The sequence below is a fragment of the Vombatus ursinus genome, unplaced genomic scaffold, assembly GCF_900497805.2.
Source record: "Vombatus ursinus unplaced genomic scaffold, bare-nosed wombat genome assembly UNPS02014839.1, whole genome shotgun sequence".
NCBI lineage: Eukaryota > Metazoa > Chordata > Mammalia > Diprotodontia > Vombatidae > Vombatus > Vombatus ursinus.
Window position 1 is genome coordinate 4,313,796 of NW_020954617.1, and position 13,093 is coordinate 4,326,888.

Sequence of the window (13,093 nt, forward strand, 5' to 3'; positions counted from 1 at the left end):
CACTCTGTCTTTTTGTGTGTTCTGCTGTTCAAGAATTTGTTTAATGTCATTTTTACAGGTATTTGGAGGGGTTTGGGGGAGAGCTCAAGCAAGTCGTTGCCTTTACTCTGCCATCTTGGCTCCACCCCCTCAACATTCTTTTTAAAAAGTCAAATCAACAAGCATTTATTGAGCTACTACTATGTATCAGGCAGCTAAGTCAGCAAATGGATAGAGTGATAGACCTGGAGTCAGAAAACCTGAGTTCAAATATGGCCTCAGATACTAACTGTGTGACCCTAGGCAAATCATTTAACCCTATTTGCCTCAGTTTTCTTATCTGTAAGATGATTTGGAAAAGGAAATGGCAAACCACTCCAGTATCTTTGCCAAGAAAACCCCAACAGGGTCACAAAGAGTTGGGCACGACTGAACAAAACAACAAAATGTGTCAGGCACTATGCTAAGCACTGGGAATATTAAAACCAAAAACAAAGAAAAAAAAGGCAGCCCCTGCTTTCCAGGAGCCCACAGTCTAAAGAGGGAGACAACATGCAAACTATTATGAACAGACAAGCTACAAATAGGGTAAATTTAAGATAATCAATAGAGGGAAGGCACTAGAATTAAGACAGATTAGGAAAGGCTTCTAACAGAAGGTGAGATTTTAGACGGGATTTGAAAGAATCCAAAAAATTTTTCCAACAGCACTCTCTAAAAAGCATATGTGTTAAGGAGGAGAGGGGGAGAAAGATATGCCTACATAACTACAGAGCAGACCGGTTAAAAAGGTTTTCACTGGGAGGAAAAAACATATCTTTGCGAAATTTCCAAATTCCAAAAGTGGAAAAATTGCCCAAGTGAGAACATGAACAAAAGTATAGAATGTTTTAGGTAAATTAGACACGAAGAGGACCAAAAAGTCTTTGAGGAGCATCTTTTCAAGGACCTCTAAAATTCACCAAAAAGTCCATCTAGCACAAGAAAAAAGCCAACTAGAGAATGAGGAATGATAGGGGGCAGGGATTGGGGACGAGAGGGTGATGAGGAAGAAGTAGAGATGAGAAGATGTCCAAAAAATCTAAATAAATCATTTGCCCAGGGGGCCGCTAGGTGGCACAGTGGATAGAGCACCGGCCCTGGAGTCAAGAGGACCTAAATTCAAATCCGACCTCAGACTTCCTAGCTGTGTGACTCTGGGCAAGTCACTTAATCCCAATCGCCTCACTAAAAAATAAATAAATAAATAGATAGATAAATAAATCATTTGCCTGAATCTTTCCTGAGGAGATTATTATGGAGATTTCCACTTCCATATTCCCTGAAATGAGTAAATTGGAGAGATTAGGCTAAATATTAGTTAGAACTTCAGGATGCTCTAGGCCAAATTACTAAAATAAATAGAGAGAAATCACCAGTAATCGATGGTACCCAATCAAGAGTTTTGAAGGAATTCAAAGGTAAAATTAGGGAATTGTTGGCCAAAACCTGTAACCTGTCACAAATAGCAAATAAGAAGTTGAACTGGTAGTTTTGAAAATGAGACCCTTGTTCAACAGAAAGGCTTCTAAGGGGACCTGGGGAATTTACAGTCTAGTGACTCACATTTCTATAACAAATAAACTATTGAAGTTTATGATGAAGGATGAGATCATAAAACAAAATAAAAAGAGTCTGTTAGGGGAAAGGTAATATGGTCTACACAGGAAAATCATTCCTAGTATTCTTAGGAATTATTTGAGAAGGGAAAAGTGGTAGCACTAAATAGTGGAAAGAGTGCTGGGCTTATAATCAGGAAGACCAGTGTTTAAATCTCACCTCAGACACAAGCTGTATGACAATAACTAAATCACTTAGTTTTGCTGTGGGATCAGAGAAATTGTTTTGTTATAAGTAGAAAATGGTTTGGCATAAGGAGCAAGAGGTAGGGATAAATTGGCCACTCCTTCTCTAAATGAAGGAATGTAAATAGTAAGGTTCTAATCTTAAGACAGGCCTTATTTAGCATGGGAAAGGGAAGGGAAATAGGCATTACATAATATCTACTGTGTGCCAGGACCTGTGCTAAGTGCTTTATGAATGTTGTCTCCTTTGATCCTCACAGGAACCCTGGGAGGTAGATGCTGTTATTATATGCATTTTGTAGTTGAGGAAACTGAGGTAATAGTGGCTGACTTGCCCAAGATCACGTAGTTATCAAGTGTCTGAAGTCAAATGTTAACTCAGGTCTTTCTGACTCCAGGCCCAGCACTCACCCAGTGGGTTACCAGCTGCCAAGCAGAATTTTATACATGGAAATCATCTCATTCGACCTCTTCATGGAAAAGCTGTTAGATTTAGGGTAGTTAAGTGATTTGCACAACGTCACAGATCTAGTTAGTAATTGAGCATAGACTCGAATTCAGTTTTCTTGATTCCCAGTTTGTGGTCTTCTTACCACAAAGAACTTTGGGAATGATCTAGAAGATGGATCATTAAGTGAAAATTCCTAAGTTAGTGTGTTCCATGTGACAGGAAAGGCAAATTAATGAGGATGGATTGGGGGAAAATCATAAGAATCTGTGTATGTGCCAAAAAAAAAAGTCAAATGATTTTTAATGTGAACACATACAAGGCAATACACTTGTGTATAAATGATCTAGACTAAAATTAAATGAATGAATCTCAGCTATCAGGTAAAACTCAGAAGAGGCAAAGTAGTATTGTCATTGTAGAGAGCTCCTGAGGATGTGGCTCCAATATACTGTATGACCAAATAGGTCAACAAAATGTTGGGCATCATCAAACAATGACATCCCATCCTTATGATTCAACAATATCTAGAATGCATGGTGTAGTTTTGGTTAGCAGAATTCAAGATACACATAAGGAAACTTGAGAAAGTTCAAAAAGTAACTAAAATGATGCAAGTATGAGACAAACTAAAAAGTGTGTACTCTTTGGTCTGTAAAGCAAGATCTGAGCAGGATGTGATCAAAATCCTTGAAATTATGTGAATGGCATGGATGGAGTGAACACAGTCACATGTACCAGATCCTAACATAATAGGATTGGGAGTAAAACATGGGGTGGGAATTGGGACACAAACTTGAATAGGACAATTTTAAAGAATCACTGAATCTAAAAATTGGGAGATACCTCAGAGACCATTTAATCCAACTCATACATGAACAGAAATCCCCTCTACAGCACACTGATAAGGCTCATCCACCCTTACCTTGAAGATATCTAGTAAGACAGAACCTGCTACCTCATGAGGCAGCTCATCCCACTTTGGGATTGCTCTAATTGTTGGGAAGTATATCTTCTCTCTGTTGCTGCTTTTTCTGCCCTCCATAGCCACAGAGAACAAGTCTAATTACTCTACCATACGAAAGCCCTTCATATGCTGTAAAACAAGTCCCTTCTATGTCTTTTCTTTACCAGACTAAACAATCAATTTCTTTGACCAATCCCCATATGATCTCAAGACCTTTCAACATTCTGGTAACCGTCCTTTGAAGCTACCTTCCTAAAATGTAATAGCCATAACTAAACATAGTTTATCCAGATGTGACCAGAGTAGGGCAATGTACTGTGACAGTATCAGTTCCCTAATCCTGGACCCTATGCACTTCAATGCAGTTTAGGATCAGATTAACTTTTGGCTATCACATCACACTGTATTTAACTCATTTTGGGTTTGCAGTCCATTAAAACCCCTGGATCTTTTTCAGATTCCAGCTATGCCTCCCTCCTCTTGTACTTGTGAAGTTGACTTTTTTAACCAAAGTGTAAGATTTTATATTCACTTATCTTCACATTGTTTAGGACAAATAAAAGGAAGAACTACTTCAATATAGTGGGTAGCTAGGTGGTACAGTGGATACAGACTGGGCCTGGAGGCAGGAAGACTCATCTTTGTGAGTTCAAATCTGACTTCAGATACTTACTAGCTGCGTGAACCTGGGCAAGTTACTTAACCCTGCTTGCCTCAGTTTCCTCATCTGTAAAATGAGCTAGAGAAGGAAATGGCAAACTACTCCAGCATCTTTGCCAAGAAAACCCCAAATGAGGTCAAGAAGAGCCAGATACAACTGAAAAATGCCTGAACACACATACTTCATATAGTGAATGAAATTCATATGGTGAAATTTATAGAACTCCTTGCTAGCAAGAAGTGGTACTGAGTAGTATGTATAAACTTCTATACTTAAGTGAATCTGTGATACTCCATCTAAACTTATAGATTACAACCAGGAGCATGCTGGTAAATGTTTAACAACCAGCTCTCCAAAGGAAAAAAAAGTATTCATGACACACTTAAATTTAATCTGCCTTATTAAGATTTTCTCCATAATTTTCTTAAGTCTGAGCAATTAACGAAACAATAAATCAAGCCTAATTTGTAGTATTTGCCAATTTCTGAGATGTAAATGCTCACTTTGAAAATTTAATAATCATCTCTTATAAGATGGTACAAACTGGTTTCAACACACCCTTGACTTCAACCTATCTATTTCTATTGTTGGATGACTTTTGTTCATGTCCTCTCATAAATCTCTCACAAGAGGTCCAACAAATGTACTGGAAGTTTTCTTTTACATGTTATTTCCCCCATTTAAATATGAGCTCCTTTAAGGCAAGGGCCTTTTTGTATCCCCAGTGTTTTAGCACCATGCTTCACTCCTAAGTGCTGAAATAATTGTTGTTGACTGACTGGCTCTAGATCTCTTGGCATTGCATTAACACTAGTTGAACCCCCAGGCTTTCTATAGATTATCCCTCCCTCTCACTACATGACTAGCCCACCTCTTTTTTCCCAATCACACATCCCTCTTATGATACCCTTTGTGCCATTTCTCTTGGGCAGTTCTCCATTGGTAATGTGGCTATTGATGCCCACCATGTACCTTTCCATTGCCCTATGGATGAACCACTATTTTAATTCTTTAGAGAAAGTGGTATTACATGACTTGGAGATATACAGCATCACCTGACAAATACTTAAAAAGAAGAGGCTTTGTTTCAGGAAGAAGGTTGGTGTCATTAAAAGCACCATACAGGGGCAGCTAGGTGGCACAGTAGATAGAGCTCTGGCCTTGAAGTCAGGAGGACCTGAATTCAAATCTCGCCTCTGACACTTGATGCTTACTAACTGTATGACCCTGGGCAAGTCACTTAAACCCAACTGCCTCACCAAAAAGCAAAGAAAAAAAAAAGCACTATATAATTTCCCAAAGGCAATCCAGTTCACTTTCCTCCTATTCAGTTCAGGGCCAAGTTCATGGTATCTGACAAGATACATACACTGAAGAACCAGTAAAATGAGCTGTCTATCTAACTGCACAGCCTTTTCTAGGTAATAAGCATTCATTTTTTTTCCTTTGAATGTAGTTAAGCTTTTCCTTTTGAGCCATTCTGGATCTCATTTTGGAGATTCTCTTGGGTTCCAGGGCTGAACACAATCAGCATAATGTTACCTGCACACCAAGCTATCTACAGGAAATCCCCTAATTCTCCCATCTGAGCTGTGCCCCGAACAGCCTCTCCCTGTTTTAGGCTCACTGGATGTTATTCATCAGAAGGTTATTGAACAGTTATCTCTTTTATATGATTTTAACATATATAAGACATATCATCTTGAAGCTTTCCTTGCATGTTCTGTGCCCCTTGAAGGAGAGCCATCTTGAAGGAGAGCTGTTAAGGCGACATTATGCTCTGCCAAATTAAATACTTTTTATAGTCAACAAATGGTAAATACAAAGGGATTCCATATTTGCAGCACCATTTAGTCAACTGTGTTATTGTAAAGGTGTGACCTGCTACAAGTTATCAATTGTATAAAGCTACCTATTCCTTTGCCATACCTTTTTCAAGGATGCCCTTGATACATGAGTAGATTGTCTGCTTCAACACATGAAACAAAAACAAAAATGATTTCAAAAATAGGTTTGGACAAATAAATGCTTGACAAAGACATAAATAGCTACTCTGGAAATCTGGAACATACCTAGCCTTATATAAGGTTGACACTACAAAAAAAAATCATACCCTTCCATCTCACCTTTCTGCCATTGGGGTAAAAATAATATTCTAAATAGAGTATCAGTTTAGTAAACACTGTTCCTATATCCTACTTCTTAGATTTTTTTAATAGAGCATTCAAAGTAGTATCCAATATGGCATTAGCAGATTAAATTACATCAGGATTTATCTGAAAACAACATTACATATGAGAATGAAACTTTTTATTAAGATAACTGGAATCTGAGTTTATCATACTATACTGAGATTTCTCACAATCTCAAACATCTTTCATATCAGTCAACTGGTTGGCCAAACCTCTAATCTCAATAGGCTACTTTCTATTACATTCTAAGTTCCTAATTTTATCAGTGAAAAGAAGTTCTACATCTTATATCTAGGGTATCTTAAAAATTTGAAAATAGGGAAATGCTATACATAAAACCATGAGATTGGATGGGTTCATTCCTTTTCAAGCCAAAACATAGTGACAAAATCAAATACTGTAAGCCAAAGGTGTCAAACATGCTGCCTGAAACACTCCCTAACGTAGCCCAAATTAGATTAAAATGTAACTGGTAAATATTTAATGAAATAAATAAAAATACAATAAAACATAGATGATATGTGATTTTCTAAGTCAATATGTGGCTTGTAGGGATCCTTGTATATAATTTGGTGACCTTATTTCTATTTGAGTTTGACACCACTGCTGTACGCCATTCAAATAACCAGCAAAGCAATTTCTGTATTCTTATATTCATGAAACTCCACGGATTATAGAGTAAGGAAGGAGTTAATGTAATTAGAATTTTGAAAAGGAACATCAGGGAATTACTCTTTCCACCCAGGCAAAGTAGCTTCTAGTTAGGAGAAAGCCCCACAGGATCCATGGTTTCAGTGTTCCTAGTGAGCCCTGAGTTGCTAGGCAATATTAAATCATGCATTGACACCTGGATGACGGAGTTAATAGCACTGCTTTCAGAGACAGAGAAGTCTAACATGGTATTCCTATCCTTGGTACCATGGGAAAAAATAAAAAGTTCAATCTTGTGTCATTTCTAGTGCTAAAAAGAATTCAATTTGATTTTTTTTTAAATGAGTCAGCATGTGATGTGCATCTATTCATCTTAGGGCTAGAAAAGATATTACAATGGCCACACTATCACAAGTGTAATTTTCATTAATGGGCTTCTCCAAAAGCCTACTAGAACCAGCTTTGTCAAAAGGGAGCAGAATTTATATTCTTTAAAGAGTAAGAGAAAAAAGCATTGTTATGTAACACTCAAATTTTCCATCCATGTCTAGTTCTCATATTTTGATCTTCTTATCTAACATTTAGAAGGTTCTTGTTAGAGTTTCTGGTTGGAATCTCACCACTTGGTTTAAATGAGAATCCATAATAGGACAAGAAGGAAAAGAGGTGGAACCTTAATTTTTTATTTTTTCTTTGAAAACTAATTAAACACAATGAATCCCTGGATTGTTAGACATAGAAGCAACTAGATTATACAAACTTTTTTAAAAACATCAATCTAGATTTATAGTTTAGCTAAACTGTCACTCAGGACTTCACTTAAATAGGAAGATGATAACATCTGGGAATTAATTGAGAATACACAAAAGAAATTTTCACACTGTTTTTCACTGTGTAGCATATTTGACAAAAAGGAAAGGTAGGAAAGAATTTGAGGAGCAGGGAGGGGGACAGAAAGGAAAGCAAAAGTCTTAAACTGCTGAAAAAATTCATTGATTTGTTCAATTTTCCTCTCCATATATTTCCTGATTGAGATCCTCCTCCACCTATATTCCCACATTCTTTACTGGAGTTCATTAAATTAGCCAGGAGAACCTATCACTGCCCTCAAGTTAGACTCTTACATTGAACTACCAGCTCTGACACTTAGATGCTGCTCAGAGGGTGACCCAACATCAAACTGTAGCAGGTTAACAGGGAATGTTAACTGTACTCCCAGAGAGTACCTGTATATATTCAAAGTCATTTTCATAACCAACAACCTACCACATCACAGTAACAAATTAAAAGATGGGCTTTTTCCCTCCTTGCTTGCCTTCAGTTACCTGCAAGGATGAAAGGATTGGGTTTTTAGAGTCAGGAAGGACCTTAGAGATCATTTAGTTTGGAATTTCTTAACCTTTTTTGTGCCATAGATCTCTTTGGCAATATGGTAAAGACCACAGACTCCTTCTCAGAATCATGTTTTTAAATGCATAAGAATTGCAAAGGAAATCAATTATATTGAAATACAGTTATCAACATATTTTTTAAAACCCTACGTTAAGAACCCTTGATCTATTTCAGTGCTCTCATTTTACAGCTGAAGAAACTGAGGCCCAGAGAAGATGAGTGATTTACTCAGGGTCACATGGCAAGAGCCAGAATCTAGGTTTCTGATTGCAAATCTAGTGTTTCTTCCTGCTACACTAAAAACCAGAATTTTCTGACTCTGAACTATCTTTGTCATGGTGTTAAAGATACAGTCATTCTAACTGCTATGTAATTAGAATTCAGTTTTTTTCATTGTTTGCACCATCTGACATGATGTTGGAATTTGGCCTACAATCAACCATTCCCCAGTTAATCCTAGTAATTAAAAAAAACCTTCAACACTCAGCAATCTGACCTATGACCACTGCACTGGAATCAAGCACATCAGTTTGTCCTCCCTATTAACCAGGCACTTAGAGTCTACCCTTCATCTTCTCATCAACTACCAAATTGTGTGCATTTTAGAACTGGGCCTTCTGTCTCATTAGTTTATCCTCTTGGTTTTCTTTTTAATAAGTCTTTAAAAATTGAAAACTTTTTTTTCTTCTATTAAATATTTAGCAGAGGAATCCTGATTAGCAGCTTACAAGTGTTCAATTTGCATAATTTGATTCAAAATACATATTTCTACATAAACATTTCTGTTTTCACTTATAAAATTATTGTAAATATATAAGATATAAGAATGGTTTTGTAATAAATGAGTTATGCCAATAAAATTTATTTTCATAATATCATACTGTTCAGAAAAAAAAGAATAAAAATTACTTGCATAACAGTTCTTGGTCAAAATTAAACGCAACACTCTAATCTATATTACAAAAATGTCTAACTTTCCACAAGTTTTAGCTGGGTAGTGCAATATACATCCACATTTGAGATAATCTTGGAGGTATAGAGGTATGTAGATACACCTCAGTGATTTGAGTTAATGAGACCCTGAATTTGCAGTTTAATTGGAATTTCACAGTAGTGTTAGGACCATGAAAAAAGCTCAAGGAGAACTAGCTGTCCCCATCCTAACAAGTCCCAACTGGGTGCTGGTCAGATGGGATAAGGATTGGTCTTGTAACTTCTTTGACACCGATGCCATGCAAAAGATTGGCGTGAGGCCTCGGTCCTCCCTCGCGCTGGCCGGCCGGCCCTTGGATCCCTCCTCCCTGCGCTCAGGGCCCAGTCCACCGGCGTCGCTGTGGCAGGGGAAGGGGCGGAGACGCCTCCAGCCTGGGCCGGCCCATCCTGCATCCTGAGGGTCCCAGGAGGCCTCGGGTCAGACCGAAGCTGGCCCCGAGCCCTGCGTCATGGCCGCACGATGCCCCTTCGGAGCTCTGGTATGGGCCGAGTGGGTGGCTAAGTCCTTGAAGGAGGCCCAGTCGCCGACGCTGCTGGATGCCTTGTGGTACCTGCCCACGCAGCAGCGAGACCCCCGGCAGGAGTTTGAAGAAGGCCACATCCCTGGGGCGGCCTTCTTCGACCTCGACCTCTGCAGGGCCCGCACGTCCCCCTATGAGCACATGCTGCCCGCCGCTGCCCAGTTTGCGGAGTATGTTGGCAAGCTGGGGGTGGGGAACGGCAGCCACGTGGTGGTGTACGACGCCAGCGACCAGGGCAGCTTCTGCGCCCCCCGACTGTGGTGGATGTTCAGGGCCTTCGGCCTGTCTCACTGCTGGATGGAGAGCTACGGAGGTGGAGGCGGGAGGGCTACCCGATGAGCTCGGGCCCAGCCTGCCCACTTCAGGCGGAGTTCCAGGCCAGCCCAAACCCCAAGTTTGTGAAGACTTAGGAAGAGATCAAGGACAACATCGAATCGTGCCAGTTCCAGGTGGTAGATGCCCGTGCCCAAGGGCGCTTCAGGGGTGTTGAGCCCGAACCCCGGGAAGGCGTCGAGCCTGGCCACATCCCTGGCACCTTGAACATCCCCTTCATCGACTTCCTGACTGAGGAGGGCCTGGAGAAGAGCCCCGAGGCCATCCAAAAACTGTTCCGGGAGAAGATGGACCTCTCCAAGCCACTGGTGGCAACCTGAGGCTCAGGCGTCACTGCCTGCCACGTAGCCCTGGATGCCTATCTCTGTGGCAAGCCTGATGTGGCCGTCTATGATGGTTTGCCTGGATGGAGTGGTACATGCGTGCCCGGACTGAGGATGTCATCTCAGAGGGCAGAGGCAAGACCCTCTGAGGCGGGGGCAGGCAGGGGCCTTCCCTCCCAGACCACCAGCCCTGGGGGGGGGGGGGTAGCCCGACCTAACAGTTTTCCCGAAGTCTTTTTTAAATACAGTGGACAGCGGGCAGCTAGGTGGCGCAGTGGATAGAGCACCAGCCCTGAAGTCAGGAGGACCTGAGTTCAAATCCAGCCTCAGACCAAACACTTGACACTAGCTGTGTGACCCTGGGCAAGTCACTTAATCCCAATTGCCTAAAAAAAAAATAAATAAATAAATACAGTGGGCAGGTAGCACACCCCACCCCTCCCTTCCCTCTGGGAGGCCCTTGGAATATTCTGATTCCCAGACAAATGCTGTTGGTTGAAAGGGGGGGAGGGCATGGAGGACACCTTTGGCAATAGTGAAGGGATCTTTTGGGTCTGATTGAAGTGGAGAATGGGAGAAAAAGAGGGCTTGCTGGGTCCCAAATATGGCCTCTGAAATTTAACCTGTGCTGCTAACCAGACCTACCTCCTCCTATTTTTTGTTGTCAATAAATATGAAATATTTAATCTTTAAAAAAAAAAAAGATTGACCTTAATATAGTTTACTAATTTACATCTATGGATTAGCTTAGGCACTGGGTACACATAGTTTGGTATGAAAAATTTCTTAATATTCAAACCTTACTTATTGATTAATGTCAAGAGAAAAAATTGCTCAGTCCTATCCAAGGCCTCTGTGGCTAGCTAAATCAAGCTTCCTGAATGGGAATTATTATAATAATTCGGAACCTTTCAGTATGAACTGGAGAACATCAGGTTCCATGTCCACAAATGGACCTGTCCCTGGCTTTGGTGGCATCTATAACCAGGACTACATGACACAAATTCACGTAAATCTGCTCTTGAACTTGATTAGGAGAATTAGACCCCATTTAAGCCTAGTTTCAACCCTTAATTTACTGAAATACAATTTAACAAATTTGATCTTCTACAATCACTACGTAGGTCCATTGGGATGATCAAAAGATAATTACATTATAAATTATCTATTAAAAGACATAATATTATAGATCCAGTCCTCATAAGACAAAATTATTTTAGTCACTCAGCAGAGAGAATAGCATATTTAGCACTTTTAGAAAACATGCAGGCCAGGATTGAGGTGGAAAAGAAGAGCTGGATAAATCATGAAATCTTCATTGGGGATATTCATTCATTTATTTTCGAAAGCACACTTTGTGCAGAGCATCAGGCCAGGCACAAAGGAGGTACGAAATTTAGGTAATATATAGTCCCCTGCCCTCATGGAACTTACAGTCTAGTAAAGAAGAAAGACACAAATATAGATAACTATAACAATATTACATGATAAACTCATTAGAGAGATGCAAAACAATATGCTATGTGAAGAATTTGGGGGAAAGAGGGATAAGTACTTACTGAGTAAGACTACCAGAAAAGGTACTATGGAAGATGTGAATTGGGTTTTAAAGTGTGATTAGGACCTCAACAGGTGAAGGAGAGAGGAAGATATTTCAGGACTTTGGAACAGTGGGAGCAAAAGTAAGGAGACAGAAAGGCAGAATGTGTGCTCAAGCGTCAGATTTTGCTCATGTTGGTTAGAGAGGAGTAATATGAGATAAAGCAAGAAAATTAGTGATACCAGATTATAAATAGCCTATAATACCATGCAAAGGGTAGAACTTTACTCAAGAGACAGTAAGGAGCCACTGAAGATTTTTGTGCAGATGGACCAATTTATGTGTAAGTAAGGTTATTCAAGAAAAGAATAAATAAACGTGTATGTGATGCTTTAAAAACAGGAAGACATACTGAATAACATCTTTTGGCACCTTTCAGTTTGAGAATTTTATGATTCAGGAATAATTTGTAGGTAAAATAGAAGAAGGGCTTTGTGTCAGTTTTTGTTTGCTTAATCCAAAATATCTTATTAACCTGGGGCATACTTATGACATATGCTTTCCTTTTTCTTTTTCCTCACTTGTCTTTTAATTTTCAGTTGTGTCTGACTCTTGGTGACCCCATTTGGGGTTTTCTTAACAGAGATACTGGAATGGTTTGCCATTTCCTTCTCCAGCTCATTTTACAGATGAGGAAACTGAAGCAAACAGGGTTAAGTGACTTGTCCAAGGTCACACAGCTAGTAAGTGTCTGAGGCCAGATCTGAACTCAGGAAGATGAGTCTTCCTGACTCCAGGCCGAGCACTCTATCCACTGTGCTACCTAGTTGCCCCTTTCCTCACTTAGATAAATCAATTCTTAAGAAACTGAAGGAGATTCTCTATATGAAATATGACTTTATATACTATTATTGATTGAGCAATCTCTTCTGCTTATCTTTTTACTTAAAATCATAAGTCTTTGCTTACAAAATTATATCCCTGAAAGAGGAAGTATTATGTCAGTTTCACTAGTGGCCTAGTGCTCAAAGTTCATGTTTCGATTTCTACTGATTTTGCTGAATTTTCTTCTTAAACCAGGAGTAAAATAGTTACACTGTTTTTACTCATCTACAAGATAAATGCCTTAAAACTTCTCAGTAATAACGGAGGTACTCTGAGATGTTCCAATGCAAAGACCATATTGCCAATGTGGTCTGGTCTTCTCTCTAATGTTAGCCCTGAAAATTATACCCAGGTTCATGACATT

At 39.6% G+C, this 13,093-nt stretch overlaps 1 pseudogene; it reads left to right on the forward strand.

Annotated features, from left to right (window-relative positions):
* Positions 1-9,420: 9,420 nt before the first annotated feature.
* On the forward strand, positions 9,421-10,453 carry LOC114026436 (annotated as a pseudogene).
* Positions 10,454-13,093: the final 2,640 nt, after the last annotated feature.